The 23645-nt window shown below is 57.6% G+C and overlaps 2 long non-coding RNA genes across 2 annotated transcripts; one reads left to right on the forward strand and one right to left on the reverse strand.

Moving 5' to 3' along the window:
• Positions 1 to 8983: 8983 nt before the first annotated feature.
• Positions 8984 to 11409, reverse strand: LOC147351912 (uncharacterized). Its single transcript, XR_015147792.1, has 2 exons — positions 11242 to 11409; positions 8984 to 10515 (listed from the first exon to the last, which is right to left on the reverse strand). It is a non-coding gene; the product is annotated as an uncharacterized LOC147351912 (long non-coding RNA).
• An 8244-nt stretch (positions 11410 to 19653) lies between these two features.
• On the forward strand, positions 19654 to 22217 carry LOC147351913 (uncharacterized). Its single transcript, XR_015147795.1, has 2 exons — positions 19654 to 19829; positions 20759 to 22217. It is a non-coding gene; the product is annotated as an uncharacterized LOC147351913 (long non-coding RNA).
• The last annotated feature ends 1428 nt before the right edge of the window (positions 22218 to 23645 follow it).

Consider the following 23645-nt stretch of genomic DNA (forward strand, 5'->3'; position numbering starts at 1 on the left):
CCTGTAAATAGCCAGCAAGTGGACACAGCATCTCTGGGACTGCTGGGCTCGTGTGGTAGTCCTTAACCCTCAGTCTGGACTTGGTTCTGTTCCCTTTCAGGAATCCCCAGGCCCGGAAGCCAGGATGCTGGGAGAAGTCTTCAGTGTCCCTCAGCCCTGTCATGCAGGCAGGCAGCCCCTGTTCCCTGCGGTCGCTGACTGACTGTGACCGGGAGTGACAGTGACCATGGCCTTCCAAGTGTCTCTGTGTCCCCTCTTCCCCTTCTGAGGCCCCCAGTCATTGGATTCATGCCTAAATCCACGGCAATCTCACCTTGAGATCCTTACCTGATTACAGCTGCAAAGACCCTATTTCCACAGGAGGTCACATCTGGGGGACCAGGGGAACATGAATTTGGGGGAGTGGGCACTGCTGAACCTCCACAGCCAGGATCATCTCCCAACCCCCCACCTCTCCCCAGAGCCTCCCTCTCCAGAGCCAACCCTCAGCCGGCCCTTCCTCTTGACTCCCTCTTGCTTTTGCCCCCTGCCCACTCAGGCTTTTCTTCCCTCCCACCAGTCACCCTCAGCCTCATTCTCTGCCTCTTCTGTTGGTAGCGCTACCCTCCTCCCCACCCCCACAGTGGGCCAGAGTCAAGGGGCCCTTGGCACCGTTCCTGCCTCCTTCTCCACCTCCCTGCTCCTGATCCCATGCAGCTAGGTTCCAGATTAGAAATTGCCCCGACCATACAATGCACTGAGCCCCGAGACCAGGAAGGAGAGTGAGGAAGAGGCTCCTTCCTGCTTTAGGGTAGGGGCATTTGCTGCTGCCGCTGCTGCCACCCAGTCTCCAGGGTCCAGGCTTGTGAGTGTTGGGGGGCTGCTGTAGTGGCAAGAGGGTCCCTGGTTCCCCACTGTCCGGGTCATAGCAGAGCTGGACAGTCCATTCTGGAGCCTGACTCTGTAAGCCAGGTGACAATTTGACAATTCAGTTCTAATTGCTGTGTTAGTTAGGACAGGTGAGGCTGTGCTGTGATAGCAGGCAGCCCCGAGATCTCAGTGACTTTTAAGCCTTAAGAGAACAAAGACTGAACAATGACTTTTTTTTTTTTTTGCTGCACTGGGAGGCATGTAGGATCTTCGTTTCCCGACCAGGGATCGAACCCTCACCTCTTGCAATGAAAGCATGGAATCTTAACCACTGGACTGCTTGGGAAGTCCTGAGCAATGACTTTTTAAATACATCACCAAGTCATGGTCAATCAGAGAAAGAATCGATGAGCTGGGCCTCACTGAAATTTAAAACCTCTGCTCTGTGAAAGGCACTGTCAAGAGGATGAGATAGGCAGAAAGGAAGAAAAGGAGATGACTTCTCGCTCAGGCTGCACATCTGACCCGAGGGGCTGGGAGACACCCCTCATCAGAGTCACCCCGGGGCCCAGGCTGATGGGACTCTGTCCTGGTGAGGATGGGAGGCTCTGGGCAGAGGGAAAAGGGAACTGCAATCCTGTTCTTGAAGCTGCTTCCTGAAGGTGGTGTCCTCACTTCTGTTCACGTTTCGTTGACCAGAGCCAGTCTCCTGCCACCCTGACATCAAAGCAAGTGGGGTGTCCATGCCACCTTGCCTGGTGTGGGAGTGAGCCAGATCCCCTGTGATGGCCACACGCCACAGTCTGCAAGTCCACATGGAACACTGCCTCATGCACACTCGTGCACTCACACACACACACAGACAACACACACACAACTTCTCGGCACACCCAACTTGTCTGATCGGTTGATCAGCTGATCCTCAGGCGTTGAGAGCAAGGACCCTCAGTTTGAGGAGGGAATCATTTCCTAAGCAGTTGATCAAACATTTACTGAGAAATGGCTCTGCTTGCGGAGCCAGATTGAGGCCCCGGCGGCCAAGCCTGTGTCTCTGGACCTCCTCCTGGCTCTAGCAAATGGTAGGAAGTGGTCAGCATCAGCCTTTGTGACCAGATCCGTACAGTGTAATGACATACAGCTAAATTCACCGGTTTTTAGTGCATGCATCTATGTTGTGTGCTGTGCTTAGCTGCTCAGTTGGGTCTGACTCTGCAGCCCCATGGACTGTAGCCCGCCAGGCTCTGACCATGGGGATTCTCCAGCCAAGAATACTGGAGTGGGTTGCCATGCCCTCCTCTGGGGGATCTTCCCAACCCAGGGATGGAACCTGGGTCTCCTGCATTAAAAGTTGGCCTTCCCCCACGCCCAGGCCCTGTTTTGTTCTCTGTCCCTGCCATCTCCATGCTCCCAGAACGTCATGTGAATAGAATCACACTGTCTCCAGCCTCAAGATCTGGCTCCTTCCACCCGGCATAGTGTGTTCCAGGCTCACAGACAGCTCTGTCTGCACCACAGTTCATTCCTTTTTATTGCTGAATAATATTTCATTGTATGGATGTGTCACGTTTGGCACGTCCGTTCACCAGTTGACGAACATTTGGGTTGTTTTCAGTTTGGGGCAATTATGAGTAAAACTGCCACAAGCATATGTGTGGACATATGTTTTCATTTCTCTCGGGTAAACACCTAGGAGCGGAAAGGCTGGATCGTATGGGGAGTGTATATTTAACTGTATAAGGAGCTGCCAGACTGTTCTCCAGAGTGACTGCACATTTCACGTTCCCGCAGCCACGTGTGAGCGCCCCCGCCATCCGAGCCCTGGATCCTCACCGGAACTTGGTGTTACCCGTTTTCCCTCGTGGCCGTGTTGGCAGCTGTGGTAGGCATGGTTCCCACTGAACCTCTTTTTTGGGAAGCCATCTACTCAGACCTTTGCTCATCTCAGCTGGGTTATTGGTCTTCTCACCGAGTTGGGAGGGTTCTGACTTCATCTAGGAGAACAGAGAGTGCAGAGGGGTCAGAGCAGAGTCACCCTGAGCAGTCTGCCACCAAAACCTTTCGTCACTGACCTCTTGCCCACCCCCCCTTGCCATTCATCTTCCATACCAGCCCCCAGGCTCACTGGGCCTTTCCACCGTGAAGACCTGTCCAGGCTTCTTTAGCCTTGACTAAACCCCTTCTCCCGGCCTGGCATCCAAGCCCTGGCCTGCCCAGTCCTGTGGACAGCGCTGGTCGCTCTCTCCGCTCCCATCACCACCTGTGACCTGACAGCCCCTCAGACTGGAGCCCACGATGCTCCAGTACAGCAGCCCTACCTCAGGGCCTTTGCACTTGCCGTTCCCTCTGCGTGCCTGTCCCTTCTTCCTCGGGCCACTGCTGGAAACCCTGCCCGCATCACCCCCATCGCACTGAGCACTCGTTAGCTGACTTGGTCTGTCCACCTCTCCTTGGACTGAAGATGCCCAGGAGAGGACCTGGGATTGCTGAGTCCCCAGGGCCTGATGCAGAGTCAGCCCTCAATACACACATGCTGAATGAATATGTGAAATAGCGGGTGAGATTGCCTTTCACAATGTGCTATGTTCGCAGAGGAAACTGTGGCTCAGAAGGGGAGGGGTGACCACAACGGCCGCGATCAGACACCTGGGCTGCCACTTGTCCACACCGCCTCCGGCCAGGGACCCAGAAACACACACCGCATGCCTGCTGCCCACATGTCATGATGGGTACACACTCACAGCCTCAGGCAGACATTCTGTTCACACACTCGTACACATGCGCACACAAACCACGCATGCCTGCCCCCCAAGCACAGGCCAGGGTGACTGACAGCCCAGGACCGCATGGGCTTCCATCACCATGACAACAGATAGTGCCAGCTTGGGTGTGAACAGCGGCCAGGAAGGACTTGAGCAGTGCGTGTCAGGGCTGTGGCAATGGTCCCAGGCTCTCCACAGAGCTCTGGTGCCAGCCCTTCCTGGGGACAAGATGGCCTCTCAGATGTGTGGAACCTATACTTGTTCATCCACTTCCAGGGCAAGACGCCCACTCCCCAGGATCTGTGCCAGGTGCAGCATGGACCCAGCACTTCACATGTGTGCTCTCCCTGACTCCTCACTGTCCTTGAGATGAGCACTGCCAGGGAGCCCATGCCACAGGTGATGAGCTGAGGCTCAGAGGTGGAAAGTCTCTTGCTCAGGGTCACACAGCAGCTAGTCAGCCGGGCTGAAAACTGGACCACTGCCTTGGGCCTCATCTCAACCAGCACGGATTCTCCAGCAGCAAGCAGCCTGGCCACCCTTTGCAAGCTAGTGAGATCCCCATTATAAGTGGCGTTCAAACAGAAGTTTTCAGAGTTGCTATGGAAAAGGATCAGGCACTGGGGGCAAGGGGTTGGATGAGATGGCCTCTCATTAGTCTTTGAGTTGCAAGATGACAAAAAAAAAATTATTTGGTGAGCATAACTGGAAAGAAACCAGCTTCAGGAATAGCTGGATCCAGCTCTCCAACTTCAAGGAGCCTCCTGGGTTTCCCTCTCTGCTGCTTACTTTATTCTCAGATCAGCTTTCGCTGGTCTGGGTGGTCCTTAGAGCTCCAGATTTATATCATACAAACTTAGCACTCCCAAGAGCAAACTCAGCAAACATTTGTCAAGTGAATGCTAAAGCATGGACAGGATAGGGGTTTGAGTCCCAGAGAGTCCCAGCCTGGCCTCTGGGAGAGAAGCCCAGGTACCCGTGGCCACGTGGACACAGCACAAGGCGTTTCTCTGTGCGGGAAGGACAGCAACTCTGAAATGTCATGTGGTGGACTGGTGTTGACTGTGCCCCAGGCTCTGTCCCGAGCACTTCACACATATAAACCTATGGAAATTTCACAGCAGCCTTGGGAGGCTGTCACAGTCTCCATCACCTGGAAGGGAAACTGAGCCAACGAGAAGTGAGGTGCCAAGCCTGAGGCAAGGCTGGAGCCTCAGGGCCACTCAGCCAGCCAGAGTCAGGTGTCCACCTCCCACAGGGGCAGGATCACTGTCCCAAAGCCCACGTCCCTCTAGGGGTGCCCAGGGCCACTCTGCCAGGCCGCCCTGGGGACACTTCGGATGGAGCCTTGGGGAGCTGAAGGTCCCAGTGGCTGGGAGCTGTGTCTGGTCTCAACTTTCCCATCTGTAGAATGGACAGGTCACTCCATTCATGAGTGTGGCTCTCGTGTTGTGCTGGACAGCAGTAGTGTAAACCTGAGCTGTGGCTGTTGTGACTGGGAACCACAGAAAACATTTTTTATTTCCTTTAATTAGTGGCTGCTGACACCACTCTGAGCAGCAGCTTCCAGGGCTCCAGACATCAGACTCAGGTTCTCCTCCTAGTTCTGTCTGCACGTTACCAACCCCTCCCCCACTTCCCCAGGCAGGCCGCTGGGCATTTTGTTCCCCGGGCCGTTTTGCTGGTGTCTCTGCCAGCCAGGAAGAGGTGGTCACCTGTGCTGGCCTGCAGCTCTGCCAGGCAAGGTGGCCACACTCAGAGTGGCCTCGACATCTTCTCTTCCCTGGAGGGGACACCTGCTGAGATCCAGTTTCCTGCCAGGCAGCCAGAGGCAGTCTCAGCACAAGACTGAAGTCGGTTTAAGGACAGGAAGGAAGCAGGCTGTTTCTGGCACACCTGGGTTTCCCTCCAGGTCTGTGCCAGGTGTACACACCTGCTCTGCACGGGAGTGCTACACACCTGTGCCCCACACCCCAGCATGTGCACACACATGCACACACGTGAATGGGCTCGGCCCTGCACTGGGGGCTTCCCCCTCTTCCAGAGCCCCCAGCAAGCATCAGGGTGTCGAGGTCCTGTGGCCTCTGGTCCGACGCCAGGGGGCAGCCAGCCGCCTCCTCCAGGATGACCTCGGTGGAGCGCAAGAAGCCGCAGACACAGGCTGACAGTCCCAGAGACGGCACAGGTGGACAGCTCCACAGTCCATCACGCAACGAGGCCCTGGCCCCTCCCCTCCCACCACAGCCGGAGAGGGGAGGCAGGCCACCCAGGCGGGAGGGGAGACTGTGGCCCAGCAGGTGGCTCCCCGCCCAGCTCGCCCTGCTGGCTTGGTCACCTCCCCACCCAAGCGACCAGGTTGTGCCTCCGCCCTGCATGCTCCCAGCAGCTGGGCCTCCAGTCTCCACCGGAAGAGCTTATCACCAATGACTTTCCAGACAGAAATCGATAGAAAACGTTTTATCTTCTTCCCCAGGGGCAGGCCGGCCTGAGAGCAGAGCTGGCTCCGTTACTATGGCGACCCTCCTGGCCCCCCCCATCCCCTCACTTCCCACTCCCTTCCCCCATCCCCGCCCCCTCTTCCACTTCCTCCCCTGGCGCCCCCAGTCCCCTGTTCCCTTCCCACGGAGCTGGCCCTGCTGCCTGGCGGCTGCACACACACAGCCTGGTGGCTGCAGCATTGCCCTTCTGTGGGCCTGAGAGGGAGTGGCCCTCGGGCCCTCGGGTCCAGCCACCCTGGACCTTGGGGCCCTCTGCTTCCATGCCAAAGTGCAGCTCTTGAGGCAGCTTGGCCCCATCCCCCTGCCAGGCACTGGCCTCCATGTCTGTGATACTTCTCTGATCACTAAGCTCAGTTTCCCCTCTGCACGATGAGACGGGGGACAGTGTGTCCCTACAGGGTAATGTGGGCACCCCGGAGCCTGGACATGTAAGGCAGGGAGCACAGGCTTGGTCAAGAAACACCAACCACAGCAGACAGGCCTCAATCTGCATGCCCATAGAATGGGTACATGAGAGATCATAGTTGTGAGATCTAAGTGGAAGACAGGGGAAACCGTCCGGCCCTCTGCCCGACATGTTCTAAACAGTGCATCCTCTGGAAGGACCATCGTCCAGCACCTGCTGACCACCAGGTGTGGAGCGGGAGGAGGTGGGAGGGACAGGTGTGTCCCGCCCTCTGTGAAGGCTACCTGGTTGCCACCTCTGTACGGCCTGCCCTGGAGAGTGATGCCCCACCGGGTCCATGTAACTGGTGCCCCTGCTCCACCCACAGGGCTGTGTGGGTTTTCTCCCTACCTGCAGGCTGGGGGCTTACTTCCTCCTTCTTTCTGGACTGCCCAGCCCAGTGTGGTCAGCCAGGCTGCAAACCTTCAGGACGGGAGGTGAGAACCAGACTTGGGGGTGAAGGGGTGTCTCAGCTCTGCTGCGCAGGGGCGTTCCTGTGGCTGCTGGATAATGGCCCCAAAGATACCCACACTCCAGGCCTGAACCTGTGCGTGTGACGGCAGAGGGCAGAAGGGGCCCTGCAGGTGTGACCAAGGAAAGGTCCTCAGATGCGGGAGGGTCCTGCCTTAGCTGGGTGGGCCTTGAATGTCATCACAAGTGTCCTTTCAGAAAGAAGCTGGGGAGGACTGACATAGGCAGGAGGAGGGATGATGACAGAGGTAGGGAGGTGGGAGTGGGGGCACGAGTGAGGGAGGCAGGCGGTCCCAGACCCTGATGGGAGACATGGCCGTCCCCTGGAGCTGCAGGAGCTGGCACCCTGACATCAGCCTGGTGGTGCTGAGCTGGACTGCTGACCTCCAGGACCGCAGGAGCCAATCTATGCAGTCCTAGGGCGGCAGGTCAGTGGCCACAGGTCACACCAGCCACGGGGGAGGCACATACCCACCCGGTGCCCCTGAATTTACGTGAACCGACACATTCCTCCACCCTCCCTGTGCTCCTGGGAGGCTTGCATGAGCTGGTGGGTGCAAAGAGCTTAAAAAAGCAAGAAGTATTGTTTTTAAAAGGATTGTGCAAAAAATGATCTGCCCAGCCCTAAGGAGGACAGCAGTCTTGCTCTCCAGTAACTCATCACCTGGAGCCAGAGAGACTCGCAAAGGGTACTGATCACCAGGAAGGTCACAGGACAACCGAGGAGGCTGACGGTTCCTGGAGGAGTCCACTCTTGATCTGAGCCTGGAAGGGTGCGGAGGGAGCAGCCAGAAAGGACAAAGAGGGAAGGGCGTCTCTGGCAGAGGTAACAGCAGGGGGAACGCTCGGAAAATAGGGAGACAAGGCCATGGAGGGACCTGTAAGGCATCCAGGAGGGACGAGCAGGGTAGGATGTGAACAGGTCAGCCCTGGGGTGCGGGGGGCCTTGCAAGCCAGAGACGGACACAGCGGAAGGAACAAGGCCACTGCAAGGAGGGTGGACAGGGTGTTGAAACAGGACAGAAGTTACAGAGGCTGTGAGCCCGGGATGAGCAGAGGGTGGAACTGACAGGATTTCACGACCACCTGGATGAGGCGGGTGAGCAGGGAGGGCTCGGGGGAGCTTGGGGCAACTTGCCCAGATGACCGTCATTACCTCTAATGCCAGAGCCGAGCTCACACCACGCACACGCCCGGGGACGTGCCAAGGGGTGGGGGGGATCTCATCTCAGTCTCAGTCCTCACAGCCCTTACACTGATTGTCCACACCGTGCAGAGGGGTGGGGAGGCGAGATGGAGCCCAGACACGGAGCAGGGGTGCAAGGGGGCCAGGGCCTGGGGGGTGGAATAGCTTTTATGCAAACTAGATAAAAAAAAGGGTTTGAGGACTGCTTTTGTAATAGTTTTTTATTACCAGAAAGAAAGGAGGAAGGGAGAGAGGGAGGAAGAAAGGAAGGACTCCTTGGTGGTCCAGTGGTTAAGAGTCTGCCTTTCAGCGCAGAGAAATGGGTTCGATCCCTGGTTGGGGAACGAAGATCCCACATGCCACAGGGCAACTAGGCCTGAGCACTGCAGCTTCTGAGCCTGTGCACTCTAGAGCCCAGGCTCTGCAATGAGAGACGCCCACACACCACAACTAGAGAAGCCTGCATGCCTCAATGAAGACACAGTGCAGCCAATATTAAATAAATAAATAAAACCATCCTTAAAAAAAGAAGGGAGGGAGAGAAGGTGGAAGAAGGAAGGAAGAAAGGAAAAATACATGTTCTATTAGCAGCTAAGCACAAAAACCCTGATGCTGGGGAAAGACTGAAGGGAAATGGAGAACAGGGCAGCAGAGGACGAGATGGTCAGATTGCATCAGTGATTCAGTGGATGTGAATCTGAGCAAACTGGGAGATGGTGAAGGACAGGGAAGCCTGGTGTGTGGCAGTCATGGGATTGCAAAGAATTGGATAAGATTTAGCGACTGAACAATAACAACAAGCACTTTTATTTTCACCACTGTTAATAAACGAAAAATCTGCAGAGCCTGAAAGTAGGACAATTCTCACTGTTTAGGAAAGACCTGTGGGCTCCATCACCCTTAGGACAGTGCACATGCAGTGAGAGTTTCCAGCCGGAGGCGGCTCCGTGACCAGGAGCTCAGCTGCATTGGTGAGGTTTTATTTCTCGAGCTGACAATGGTGGATGCTGCGGTGATCACTGAACACTTCTTGGACCTTCTTGACGATCCTAAACATTTTTACAGTTTAGCACGGGAGTCACTGATGCTCCCCAGCTGTCCACTAAAGCGGGTCTGAGGTCCCAGGCCATACTCATCCGATGACAGGACCATGGTCCTTGCAGCCAACCTAAGCCCCTTTCACCACATGTTCCTTGTCTGCACAGCCCTGAGGAGGGGGGCTCCCTCCCTCCTGAGCCAGTGCACAGCCCTCTTTGAACAGTTCTCACTGTGGGAAGGTCCTGTCTCATGAAGAGTCCTTCCTCCCACTGGAAATCAGTGTGCATATGCGTACAGCCAGCCAGGGAAGCCCTTCAGGTCTTTGAAGACATCAGGCCCCTACCTTCCTCACCCCAATTTTTCTTTCTCCAGGCAAAGCAGCCTCAGTGCTCTCAGAGACAAGTGACAGAAGAGAAACTTAGGCTGTTTATGCAGACAGGTAAACTATATTGGCTTCAGGTGTATCACAAGTTTCAGGCATAGTTGGATCCAGGTGCCCAGCTGGTGTCTCTGTATGTGTTTCCACACTGCTCTCCTACATGTTGGCTTTATCCTCAGGCCCGCAGCCATCCAGCTTCACATCCCCTGGAGGTTCTAGCAAGGCTTGATGTTCCCTGCAAAACTGCCAGCAGGCTTGGGTCATGTGGCCATCCTTGAGCCAGCTACTGTGGCCAGGGAAACAGAGCACTCTGATTGGTTAAACCTGCATCACAGGAGCATCAGTGCATCCCAGAGGCAGTATCAGCCCCGGCTGAACCACGTGGGCATAAAGTGGGAAGGAATGCTCCTCCCAGGAAATCAAGGTGTTATTACCACCAAGAGACAAGGTGTGTGAGTTAAGACCAAGGTTCTGTCACAGAGATCCACAGTGGCTGAGCCAAGGTGGAACTTTATCTTCCCTGACGTTCCTTAGATGCGATCAGTCCTGGGGTGATGCAACTCATTCTGACAGCGGGCTCCAGCAGCTGAGTATTATACACATTGGATGTAAAAGCTGTGAAAACACGACCACATTTGCTGCTGCTGTCCTGGCCACTTATAAACTCAGTTCCACTCAAACATCCGCCCTGCTCAGCAGGTCTCCTCGCCTCTGCCCTCAGGATCTTTTCTGTCCGAGTTACATATACAAGTTGATGACAAAGGAAGTCTTCACATCTTGCTGAAGCTGTAGAATGTTCTGAACTTGCTGGGAGATGATGCTGGAGAACTCAGGAATCCCGCAGACAGTCGCTGACAAGCTGAGGCTCTTTCTGGCTCCACCAGCAACTTCTGAAGAATGAGAACACCCAGCATGAAGGACAACACAGTACCCCAGAGAGTGAGTTGAATGTCACAGAACTCAGAGCCGCGGGGTGCACTGGGTGCTTTGGGTAGTTAGTGCTCGAAGGGCCAAGGAAAGACCCCTGGGCATTTCTGTGGGAAAACCATTCCTCCTCCAGTGAACTTTTCTGCATTCTGAGAATTGGTACATTAATCTAAGAATTAGCAAATTAACCTAAATTTTGTTTGCTGGAAGATAAAATGTAGGTATTTTCATAGCTTCAACTTCATTTTTTTCAAAATAAAATCCCATCGAAACAGTTTCCTTCTGTTACTAAGAAATGCTCATTCCCAGTGGCAGGGGAGTCAAAGTCGTTTTTACCTTGGGCTCATGAGGCCCCCAGCAGGAGTCCAGATTCTGGGTACCGTGAGGGTGGGGCCCACATTGGGTCATTCCCAGAGAGGAGTCTGGAATGGGCGTGGCTCCGTGCCTGTGCGTTAAGTAGGGGAGTGACTGGGCGGGTGATGGGGCCCAGGGAGTCCTGGGCACTGGCAGAGCCTCCCGGCCCTGCAGAGACGAGCAGGGCTGTCACCTCCTCCTCACCTCTCTGCTGGAGGTGGGAGGCCCGAGGGTCTCTCCTGCCCTGCTCGCCATCAAAGCCCCCAGACAGAGGGGTGCCTCACTCCCTCCCGCCTTCCTCATGGGGGTGGTGGAGCCTCATGGGCCTGACTCACCTGGTGGGGAGGAGCTCCAGAGCGAAGTTGCCCAAGGCCACGCCCCTTGGAGAAATGAGGGGCTCAGGGACGCTGTGTTGTGGGTGCAGGGCAGCGCTGGGCCAGTCCCGTCTGCCTTCCACCTTGCTCCTCTGTGACTGAGGGTTTCCTGCTCTCTCCAGGCCTCTGTTTTCTCCTCTACAAAACGGAGGTGAGCCTCGACCTCGCAGACCCCAGTGCGCAGGCCCTGGCACGTAGACGCTGGCTCCGTCCTCACCGAGGGCGGCCCGCGGCACGCCCCGCACAGGTGGAGACGATGCCAGTGTAGGCACGCCGCAGCCCTGGAGCGTGTCCTCCCCGGGGAGGTGGCTAGCTGTGCACTGAGCTCAGGTGGGGCCCTTGGACACACCTGCAGGCGCTCGGCTCTGCATGCCCCGTGCCAGGTGCTGCCCCTCCCTGTGCTCGGTCTCCTGAACCACGGATGACCCGACTGGCAGAGATGGAAGTGGAGGTAGGCCACTGACAGGACAGCCCCTCGGGGTCTGGGCCTCTGGAGGTGGATCCCCCTTCCCTGTCTCCCAGCCCTTGGGGACCTCTCTCCCCACCGAGACGAGTCACTGCTTCTGATCAAAGAGAAAACCTAGGGGAAATTGGAGGCCAAAGCAGAACTGCAGAACTGAGTCTTAAGACCCCTGGGGAGAGGGGACTGTTTCTCAAATCCAGTGCCTTGGGGGGCAGTTCGTGATTTAAATGTGGGTGTGGGTGGTGGTTAGACTCATTAAAGTTATTTCAATTCCAAATCTTTAGACACTGCTCTACCTTCCAATTAAAACAAGCTGGCAGCCTGGATCCCACCTTGGAGCTGCAAGTTCAATACCTTAGTACTAACACTGTCTTTACTGTGTGTCTGTGTTGGGTCCACACCTGTCGTACCTCCCACCTGCATCCCATGAAGGATGATGAGCAGCTTCTCAGCAGAAATCTCCCCAGGGGCTGGCTCTGCTGACTGACCCCTAATGGTGCCCACAGCAGTCTGAGCCCTCCCCTGCTCAGAAGCCTCCCCTCTCTAAATTAGGCTACCCAGCCTTCTGAAGAGACCTAAGAACACTCTCCAGATCTCAGCTGGCCGGTCATGTCCTCCAGGAAGCCTTCCCTGAATTCCTCAATTAAGCCTTCGCTGAATTCCTCAGCTCATGACACTTCGTAACTGGGCTCCAGAGCGCATGTTTCACAGGTGGCTTTTACATGGCAACCCAGAACCTAACCTAGTGTCTGACCCACAGTGGGCACTCAATTAACATCCATGGGAGAGGTGAACAAACTCACCTGCTATTGACCTTGGATGAGGGATTTACCTCTCTGAGCAATTCTTTGACCTGTAAAATGAGTTGTCATGAGGAAGCATTGAGAGGATGCATGGAGTGTGAGGCTGACCACTGGCTCACAAAGATATCTGGGTCCCAATACCTGGAACTTATGTGGCAAAAAGGGTGTTGGGGTGGAGGGTCCTTATGCGTGTATGCTAAGCCACTTCACTCGTGTCTGACTCTTTGGGACCCCAGGGACTATAGGCTGCCAGGCTCCTCTGTCTGTGGGATTCTCCAGGCAAGAATACTGGAGTGGCTGGCCATGCCCTCCTCCAGGGGATCTTCCTGACCCAGGGATTGAACCTGCATTTTCTGTGTCTCCTGCATTGCAGGCAGATTCTTTACCCACTGAGCCACCAGGGAAGCCCTGGAGGGTCCTTGTAGATGTGATTAAATTAAGGATGCGTTAAATCCAGGATGGAAGAGTCTCCTGGATTTTCCAGACGGCCCACTGGAATCACAAGTTCGAGTAAGAAGAGACAAGAAGGTCAGGAGAGGAAGTAGGAGACGTGGCAACAGGAGCAATGACTTCCTGTGTGTTCTGGCTCCTGGAGGGCAGGCACCGAGGGGGCAGGACAAGCAGGTGGCCTCCAGAAGCCAGAACAGGCAAGGGAGAATAGCACTGAAACATGCATATTATCATATGTGAAATATATCGCCAGTCCAGGTTCGATGCATGAGACAGGGTACTCAGGGCTTGTGCACTGGGATGACCCTGAGTGACGAGATGGGGAGGGAGGTGGGAGGGGGGGTTCAGGGTGGGGAACACATGTACACCCATGGCTGATTCATGTCAATGTATGGCAAAAACCACTACAATATTGTCAAGTAATTAGCCTCCAATTAAAATACATTAATTAATTTAAACAAAAAAGAAGAGGCAAGGGATGTTCCACCTGGAACCTCCAGGGTGCATCCCTTCTGACACCTTGCTTTCAGCCCGCTGATGCTGATTCTGGACATCTGCCCTCCAGAGCTGTAAAGAATAAACCAGGGTTGTCTTAAGCCACTACATGTGTGGTCATTTGTCACAGCAGCCCAAGGAAACAGCCACAGAAGGCACCTGGAGCACGACGGTTGCTCTCAGAATGGCAGCAGTTAGTGCCCGGACTGCCCCATCCTCTCCTCCCCCGGGACACCCCTCTTCTCACCTTCCTCCAAGGTCCCTACTGCCAGGCCTTCCCTGGGTTCTCCCTGGGCAGGTGAGGGCAGGGAGGGCAGGGGCTAGGAGCCCCTGGATGTACAGAAGCCCCATCCCCACACCTCCCCCCCCACCCCCAGCTTGTGACAGAAAGCACTTCTAACAGAATTCACAGCCTCCAGGCTCCAGGCTTGATGCTCCACACACCTACCTCCTTTAGCCCTCAGAAACCCCAGGAAGTAGGTACTACTATTGCCTCCATTTTACAGATGAGGAAACTCACTCAGCAAGTTTGTTTTTTTCCAAACCCTCCCAGCTGGGCGCAGAGCAACCAGACTTAGAAATTGGGTCTGTCTCCCCCAGAATCTGTGCTGAAAACTGCAGTGTCCATCGTCTGATCCTGATTCTGTCCGGCTCCTACCCTCGCCCTGGGCAGTGGGTGGCTGAGCTGGTGGGAAGGGCTCTGGTGCAGGTCTTGCCTGGAACTTAGCTTGAGACCCTGGACAGAAGACCTCACTGCTGTGTGCCTCAGCTTCCTGTAAACAAAAGGGATGGGTCTGCCCCCCAGGGGGCTGCCAGGATCAGATGACAGGACATGCAGACAGGGGAACAGTCCACAGCATAAGGGCACCCTCCCCACCATGTGCTCTTACCTACAGGTGAGGAGGCTGAGTCCCCTGGGAACCTGAGGCCTTGATGACCCTCCTTCACCCACAGGACTAACAGACCCCAGAGGCTGGATGGGGGCTGGAGACCTTCTGCCTGACCTGGGTGAGTGGAGGCCTGGGGTGGGGACTGCCAGGGGGTCTGTAGGGTCACAATAGGTTCACTCACCCATTCATTCAACATCCCTCTGCCCTGGCTCTGCCAATGGCACCAGGATTGTATCCGAATTCCCCACTAGGCTCAGGTAGCCCTGAAGACCCTGGTCCTCCCCAAGGCTCTGACTTCTGCTGCCCACCGCCTGTCCGCCTCCCCCCCCAACCCCGTCCCACCTGTCTCAGGGCCTTTGCACTTGCTCCTGAGGCTCCACATGGCGGGCTCCTTCCGCTCACAGCCAGCTAAGCAACCCCTGCCTCTCACTTCACCGAGTAGCCCTCACTGCTCCCGGGAATGGTCTTTCTCACATGTGCTCTGTCTCTGCCCACCAGGCCGCCAGCCCCAGGACGGCAGGGACCACTTGTCTCTGCTCACTCTGAACCCACCGAGGTGCCAGTGAGTGAAGAGAGCTCTGCGCGGCGGCGTCCTAGCTTAGAGGTCGGAACGTTTCCCAGACGGGGAAGACGAGGTCACAGGGAGAGACGTGGTGGGTGAAGGCGGGGGCCTGGCCCCGGGACTCGGCTGGAGCTCGGAGCACTCGAGCGCCGGTGCCAGTCCACGTCCTCCGTCCGAGGTTCCGGCCCCGGCCCCCGCGTCCTTGTGGGCCCCTGGGGTCCCCCCGTCCAAACCCCCGCCCCAGGCCCTCAGCGGGCGCGGGCCGCCAGGGGGCGCTGTCGGGGCGCACGGCCCACCTGGCGCCCGGGCGGCGAGCGAGCGCGGCCAGGCGGCCGGGAACTTTTCTCCTCGCGCTCTCGCCGCCTTCTCCCCCCGCGCAGCGCCCGCCGCCCGCTCTTCCTGCGCGGAGGGGACCGCATTTCCCCGCGGCCCTGCGACGCCAGCAGGCCCGGAGGTGCGCGGCCAGGGCCTGGTCCCTGCGCCCCGGGCGCCGCCCCCGCCCGAGGCTGCGCTCGGAAGGCGAGGCGCGGAGCGAGGCGCGGAGCGAGGCGCGGCCGGGCGAGAGCGCGCCGAGCAGGCCGCCCAGTCCGCCGCCCGAGCGCCGGCGCGAGGAGGGGGCGCCGCGGCCCACCCTCCTTCCTGCCTGGCCGCGGGCCGGCCGGGCCGCCGCGCCCCGACCCCTATGGCCTCCCGGACCTCCGGGCCGCGAAGTCGCAGCGCCAGACCCCGGGCCCCCGAGTGAGCGCGCGCCGAGGTGAGCACCGAGGGCCGGGGCGGGGGCGCGGGGGCCGCGGGGAAGTCGCTTTGTGTGCGGGGGGCGCGAGGTCACCGGATGGCAGTCGGAGGAGCTGCGGCGGGGTGGGGGCGCCCGGCGCCCCGCGCCGTGGGACGAGGGCCGGGGCTGGTGCGAGGCGGGGGCGCGAGGACTGTGCGCGTGCTTGTCCCCGGGGGTACCCCGAGCGGGGGGTAGGGACCGGGGCTTTCGCGGCGCGTCGGGACCGGAGGCGAGCTTTGTGAGGGCGTCCGGGTGGGGGGCGGGGAGCCGACTTCTCTGGGGGCCTCTGGGCCTATCGGGGCCCTGGCGTGGGAGCCGGGGCAGCGAGGGCCGTGATGGGGAGGGGCGGCGTGTGAGGCCCTCGGCGGAGCCCCGATCCGTGCTCCGACGCGGGCAGGGGCGCCCGGGCCTGTGCGCAGGCCGCGCGACCGGGCAGGAAGCGGCCCGGGAGGCCGGGGAGCTCCGTCTCGGCCAGGCCTGGGGCGCAGGGGCCTTTCGGGGTGACGTCACGGTGGGGGCTCCGGCCACGCGAGTCCCTGGACGGACGGCGGCGCACCACCGGCCAGGTCGTTGGGCCGGCGCCTGGGAGACAGGAGACCCAGAGGAGGACGCGAGGGCCGGGCGCAAGGCGGCGTCGCCAAGTGCGGCGGGGGCGAGGGGGTGGCAGGACGCGGGGGTGACTTTGGAGCTTTGGTTGCCGGGGGCCGCCCAGGAGGGGCGGAGGGGAAGCGAAACACCACGCAGGCCCGAGGCCGTGGCGGCCCTAGCTTCCTGGGGCGCCCGTTTTCCCAGCGAGCGATTTCCCCTCCTGGGCTCTGGGTCGTCCTCAAATCCACACCCGGAGCCGGAGCGCGGCCCGAGTCGTGCCTGATCCGGGGAGCCCCCGACAGGGGCGGCGCTGGGGCTCTGGCCCTGAATGAAGACGCCATCCGGAGTAACAATGCGCTTCTGGGGGGCTGGGGGAGGGGAGGCAGCACGCCTGAATGGCGACCCGGGCCTGGGCTTCCCAGGGTTTCCGCAGGCTCTGATCCGGGACCCACGCGGGACCCGCACGGTTCCCTCCACCCGCTCAACCCCCTGCCATTTGTCTTCCAACGCAGTGGCGTGTGGAGGATTCAAGGGCATTACATCTGGTTGCAATCCAGTTTCATGCCGCTGCTGGGCTGTTAAGACCTCGAGCTGACGTCAAAGCAGGGGAATTACTTCTTTTTATTTTATCTTTTTTTAGTTGTCTGCTGCCCTGGGAAGGGAGGCGGGGTGAGTTAGGCGAGCTCTGATGTGGAGGCGCCAGCGCCCTGGGAGCCTCGGGCTGGGGGCTCTGCTTCTCTGCCCGCACCAGATCCTCCATGCAGACCGACTCTGCCTGGGGTCAGGCCCACCCTGGGTGGGAGCGGCCCTCGCTGCAGACTCAGTGGAGGCCCCTCCCGACTGACCACACGGCTGCGTTTCCAGAGGCTTCCCTGGGACGTGGCCTCGCATCTGGAAACTGGCAAGGAATCTTTTAGTTTCCCACCCCGCCCCCCAACAGGAGCATCCAGGAGCGAGTCTTTAGGAGCAGTGGCCTTTTGGGTGACCCAGAGGGAGTGGACACAGACATTGTGGTTTGGGGGAGCCCCTCACACTCAGAAGCCTTGGTTCCAGGATTGTGTGTCTGCGGGTGATCCAGAGCGGGCTGAGTGTGACCTTTCCAACAGCCAGGCACCCCGGCAGCTTCCTAAACACAGGGAGGTCACCCATTCTGCCACTTTGGACCGGGAGGCCTGTGCAGCAGGGCCTGGGCTGATTCCTCAGGCTCTTGGGTCTGGACTGCGGGTTTCAGGACCTCACCTGTGACCTGCAGTAAGAAACACATTTCAGGTCCCAGCTTCATTCATGCCCACTGTGTGTAACTGAAACGAAAGTTGAGTGAAATAGCTCTTTCCTCTGTTTTGTGCCCTGGTCTGATATTTTCTGTTCTAGTCTATTTGATTTTTTTTTTTTAATTGCATTCTGTGACCCCTGAATTGATGTCACGATCCGCTAATGGGTCATACCCAGAGTTTGAAAAAACAGGCCTAGAAAATGAGTCTGCTTTCTAGTCATTCAACAAACATGAATTGAGGCCCTGACAGTGTCTCTCTTTTTGAATTACTCAGGTGACACATGGATTTGTTCTCATTGTGAAAAATGCAAATAACCCAGAGGTATATAGGGTAGAAGTGCCCCCAGTAACCCCAGTTAGCACTTTGAATGTGGTTTGCTGTTCACTTGTGCATACACGTCTGACACACACAAACACAGAGCTTCCTCTTAACCCGATCTGGACCACGCCTCGCCTTGTGCTCTTCTCAGCTCCCCTTTCCCTTCCTGGGGTCATGCGGGGGTCATGGCGGGGGGAGCTCCAGGGGAAGGTGTTGGGTGATTCCTGGCTTTACCACATATTGAATGGGTTATTTATCTCTGTACCTCAGTGTCCCCATCTGTACAAAGAAGCTAATAACAGTTCCAGCCTCACTGGATTGTGGTGAAGCTTTAATGAGTCCACGCAACCCATGAATCTGAGAACAGTGTCTCTCCCAATAAACGCCAGCTGGCCTTGACACAGTTATTGTCACTACTGCCTTTCCATGGCCATCTGTGTTTGTACCTCATGCTTTAATAGTCACATGTGGCTGTGCGTGGATGTCTCTCCCCGCCCCCCCCCCCCAACATGTGGTTCAGCAGGCAGGACCAGGTGGAGCCCTGCAGGTTGGCAGTGTTCCCGTGGGAGAGGCACCTGGGCTCGCGGGCCCACCAGGTATTTCCCAGGGCCCACTATTTTGAAGTCCTGTGCTTAATACTGGACAAGGCAATGGCACCCCACTCCAGTACTCTTGCCTGGAAAATCCCATGGATGGAGGAGCCTGGTGGGCTGCAGTCCATGGGGTTGCTAAGAGTCGTACACGACTGAGCGACTTCCCTTTCACTTTTCACTTTCATGCATTGGAGAAGGAAATGGCAACCCACTCCAGTGTTCTTGCCTGAAGAAGCCCAGGGACAGGGGAGCCTGGTGGGCTGCCATCTATGGGGTCGCACAGAGTCGGACACGACTGAAGCGACTTAGCAGCAGCAGCAGTGCTTAATACACCTGCCTGCAAGGTCACAGCCCAGGGGTGGGACCCACATGGTACCCAAAGGGACAAGTGGGAGCTCCTGCCAGGTCTTGGGGGGGAGCAGGGCCTCCCATGGAAGAGCTGGCAGGTGTGCTGGGGACAGTGAGGGAAGGAGCATCTTTGGCGGGACTTGTTCCTATGAGGAGGGGCAGATGGGGACCACATGAGTCAGTTTCAGGATGGGGGATGGGTAGCCTGAGCATGAAGTCCAGAGGTGAGAGTGTCTTCACTTGGCCAGAGGTGGAGGGCTTTGTGGAGGTGAAGCTGCATGGCTGAGGGGACTTGGAGCTCAGGTAGGTGGGGAGGGGGGTGATCCTGGCGGTGGGAGCACACCAGTGGTTCTTTGGTGGCTGCAGCAGATGGAGCCTGTGGCCAAGAGGGAGGACTTGGTTCATAAAGGCCGTGACGGGAGAGGCTAGCTTTTGCCCAACCTCTTCATGGGCCTCCCTGCCTCCATCCTGCCCCCTCCCGTGTGGGCCCCACTACAGGGTGACCTTTCTCCATCATGGCAGTGTCGCCCTGGGGTTCCTGTTGCCTCCGAATAAAGGTCTGCTCAGGAGCCCTTCCCAGGTGGGGGCCTCTCCTGTCCTTCGCCAGCTCTGCCCCTTCCCCTTCTGCTGCAGCAGACCCCCGCCCCCCCGGAGACAGCCCTGGCATTGCTGCCTCTGTGCTGCGTTGGCCCCAGCTGTTCCTTCCACCTGGGCTTCCCTGCACCTTTCTCCCTGCCTCCTGGGACCAAAGCAGACGTCCTGTCTCCTGCTCTGACCTCCGCGGCAGAACTGAGTCATTCCCCTTTGTCTACAGCTGAAGCATAGCGTTCATCACGGAATTAGCGGTAATTCTGTCGGTGTCTGTCCTCCCCAGGAGGCTGGGGCATCAAGGCCCAGGGCTTGGCCGCCTCCTCTCTGCAGCTCCACGGGCAAAGCAGGGGAGCACAGAGCACTCAGAAGCCTTCCCAGCAGGAAGGGGTGGGCGAGAAGGTGAGCTGGGGGGGGCACAGTGTTGTTTTGGGGGTCCTATTGGGATCTTGGGGACTCTCAGGGTGCTGGTCAAAGGATTCTGTTTGTCAGACCATAGAGGAGACAAGTGAGGGGCCCCACTGCTCCCTGGGAGGGGGGATGGGGCGGGTGGGAAGAACTGGCTCATCCTGTTTCCCTGGGGACTGAGGCAGAGCGTGCCCTGTGCCTGGGTGGGTCACTGGGATCCAAGACTGGAATGTGACACCAGGGTGGGTGCCAGCGGCCGGAGGCGCAGACGGCTAGGCTGCCAGCGGAAAGCTTTTGCTCGGCTGGTTCTCGAATCCGTGTGAAGAGTGTGTGGGGTGGGGGGGGGGTAGCGGTGGGAGGAAAGAGCAACGTGGGAAAGGGCACTTGGTCAAGAGGGACAGGAGGATGGGCCAGGAGCACCAGGGCTCCCATGGGACCAGCCGACCATCACTCACCCAGCAGACACCCCCTCCCCGCCAAGTCCCCCCCTCTTGGCCCTGGGCTTGCAGGGCTCAGAGCTGAGAGGCTCCAGGCCGGTGGACAGCGGTCATACAATTACTGTGTGGTGACTGGGCTCAGGAAGGGGGTCCAGGGAGCCGGGGGGGGAGCGGAGCAGATGCAGTGGGGCAGGGCAAGGCAGGGGTGGGGGGAGGCGGAGGGGGTCAGTGGGGGGGCTTGGGCCGCTCTGGGCCAGAATGGGCCCCAGACAGGGGTCCCACGTGAGGTGTACAGACTCTGTCATACTTGGTCCCCTCCCTGGAGACCATGCCTCGGTCTGGTCTGGTCCAGTCGGGGCATCACGGCTGAGCAGTGGCACAGCCCTGGGTTTGGAGTCAGGACAGGGTTTGAGTTCCAGCTGCTGCTGCAGGAAAGTCACCCCCGCCCCCAGCACATTTCCCCTCCTGTCCGAACTCTGCATGCAGCGTGTTCTGTCGTCTGGAAAGCCCAGGGTCAAGTCCAGGTGTGGCTGTCCTGCCGGGGGCTCCATCTCCCCACCTTCACATGGGCGCAGTCCCCGGCCCCTGGAGCCTACTGTGTGGAGACTCAAGTCGTTATTCCTCCCGCTGAAGGACTTTATGGGAAGAGGTGGCTGTGACCGCTCCAGTCCTGCCTTGACGTGGGCCGAAACTGAGAGTTTGGTGCCTGTTTCTTCCCCAGCCAGGTAGAGGTGGATGGATCGCATGGGTCTTGGTCACCTGGTGGGGCAGGTGAGAATTAGTTTTCCGGCCAGAATTTCTGCTTGCAAAGGGGCTTGGCCCTGGTGCTGTGGGGTGGACTCGGGTGGCAGCATAACCACAGACTCATTCATTTCTTCGTGCATTTGTTCCTAAATCACATAGTACCTCGCTCAGACCAGAGTGCGGGGAACACAGCTGTCAACACAAGACACTTGTAATACGGCAGTGCGGATAAGCACCTGCCTTTTGGAGTTCAGTGTCTCGGGTTCACATCATGGCCCTGCTGCTTACTGTTTCTTTGCTCATCGGTGACATGGGGCGGGGGGTTGGGGGTATGTCAGCACTCGCCTCATGGGTTTGTTGGGAGAATTAGTGAGTTGATGCAGGTAAAATTCTTCAGACAGAGCCTGTTTTAATGCATAGAAATACATAGAAGGTGCTAGAAGATGGTTCATTTTTATTCTTGCCCTGAAGAATCTCGGCACCTGCTCCCTGCTGAGGGAGGGCAGTGCAGCCAGGGCTTTTCTGTGAGGCCTGACACCCAGGAAGCAGGTGGTGGCCCTCCGAACTCCTGGCCGCAAGCCCCCACCCCGGCAAGCCACAGCCTCCGGGGTCGAATCTTCCAAGGAGCCCTGGGGACAGGTGTCTACTTCAGGAGCCCAGTGGGTGAGGCCTGTCCGCCTGGGAAGGTGTAACCCTGCCTGGCACCAGGTGGGCTTCAGACTTCAAAAAGTAACTTCAGTATCAAGAATTGAAGCTGAGAGACTTCCCTGGTGGCCCAGTGGTGAAGAGCCACCTTGCCATGCAGGGAACTCGGGTTGGATCCCTGGTTGGGGAACTGAACTCCCATATGCTTTGGAGTAACTAAGCCGCCTGCCACAATGAAAGATCCCACGTGACAAGGGAGACCCCACGAGCTGCAGACCCAACACAGGCAAGTAAATTAAAAAGAGAACTGAAGCTGAGTGAATTCTCCGATTGACACCTTCAATCGACGGAGGCCACCAGACCACCTCTGGGTGTTCTTAGGCAGGTTCCTCCAGCTCTCTGAGCCTCTCTTTCCTCATATATCAGGTATCAGAAATGACACCACCAATTTCATAGTTTCTTTTCTAAGAGGACTGAACGAGAAGATGCCTGCAAAGCACTTGGCTGCGGTTGGCACATAGCAAAATGCTTAATAAATGTTGCCTATTAGTGATAATACTTCTCAGAATATGTCAGTTAAAAACCACCTGAGGGCCTTGCCTGGTGGTCCAGTGGCTGGGGCTCTGAGCTTCCAATGTAGGGGGCCTGGGTTCGATCCCTGGTCAGGGAGCTAGATCCCACATGCCACAAATGAAGATCCTGTACGCTGTCTTGAAGAGAGGAGATCCCACGTGCCACAGCCAAGACCCAACGCAGCCAAATAAATAAATAAATATTAACAAAACAAAACACTTGAAAGATTTCTTCTTGGGGGCCACAGCTCCTTAGAGATGTGAAGTTGTAAGTCTGTTACTAGCATGGGACAAAGAATTGTTACAATAAGGCAGAGACTCAGAGGCCCTGACACATTTAGCTGCTGAAGCACAATCACACAGGAGCCCAGGGCAGGGTGCCGAAGTGGGAACAGAGTTGGCTTTTACTCAGGTGCTCTTTGATGCTTTGAGAGTTATTCCTGCAGAAAATGGTAACCGTGGATCAGCACTGATACACAGCTGAGGTCAAGTGGGCCTGTCTTCTGGAAGCTTCTGTATGATGGGAAATGAAATTTGCATGTGATGATGCTAAGAGGTTAGAGAAGGACATGGCAACCCACTCCAGTATTCCTGTCTGGAGAATCCCATAGATAGAGGAGCTGGTGGGCTACAGTCCGTGGAATCGCAGAGAGTCGGTCATGACTGAAGTGACTTTGCACGCATGCATGCATGATAAGAGGTAAAATAAAAATCACCTGTTCTGTTGGTGGGGTAGGGAGAGTTGTGTATTTGCTCATTTGGGGGCGGGCAGAGGTTGGGATGCAGGCCTCAGAGCAGTGGTTCTCAACTGGGAGTGATTTCGTCCCTCGGGTGGCCTGGGGCCCTGTCTGTAGATGTTTTTGGTTGTCTCCACTGGGGGAGGGGGTGCTGACATCTAGTAGGTTGAGGCCCGGGACATTGCTCAACATCCTGGGATGCACAGGACACACCCCCACAAGTTACCTGGCCCCAAACGTCAGCAGTGCTGAGGGGTTTGGGCAGCCTTGTCCTGGAGCCACATGACGACATGGCTGTGCCCCTGCTCTTGTGAAGCCCTCAGTCTGGTAGGTGAGCAGACCTCAAAGACGTGACTGTGTGGATGTAGGTTCATTCACCTGTGACCCTGCTGCAGCTAAGAAGGCGCCCCTTGCAGCGGAGGCCTTGGAGGAGGGCATCCAGGCAGAGGTGGGGGTGGAGGGGTGCAGTCCCAGAAAAGGCTCAGAAGCAGAAAGGCAGAGGTGTGTGGTAGAAGGGGCAGATGCCTGGTGTGTGTCTGGGGCAACAGCAGACAATGACCCAGCCTCAAGACCAGGGACCTCTCTGCTTTGCTTGGTTTGAGGCAACTGCATCTCCCAGCATGCTGTGCTCCAGGGCACTGGGGTGGGGGGGTGCCCTGCGGAGGCCTGGTGGGT

This window comes from Bos grunniens, chromosome 19, assembly GCF_055505025.1.
Source record: "Bos grunniens cultivar Pamir isolate PY7600 chromosome 19, Bosgru_T2T1.0, whole genome shotgun sequence".
Taxonomy (NCBI): Eukaryota; Metazoa; Chordata; class Mammalia; order Artiodactyla; family Bovidae; genus Bos; species Bos grunniens.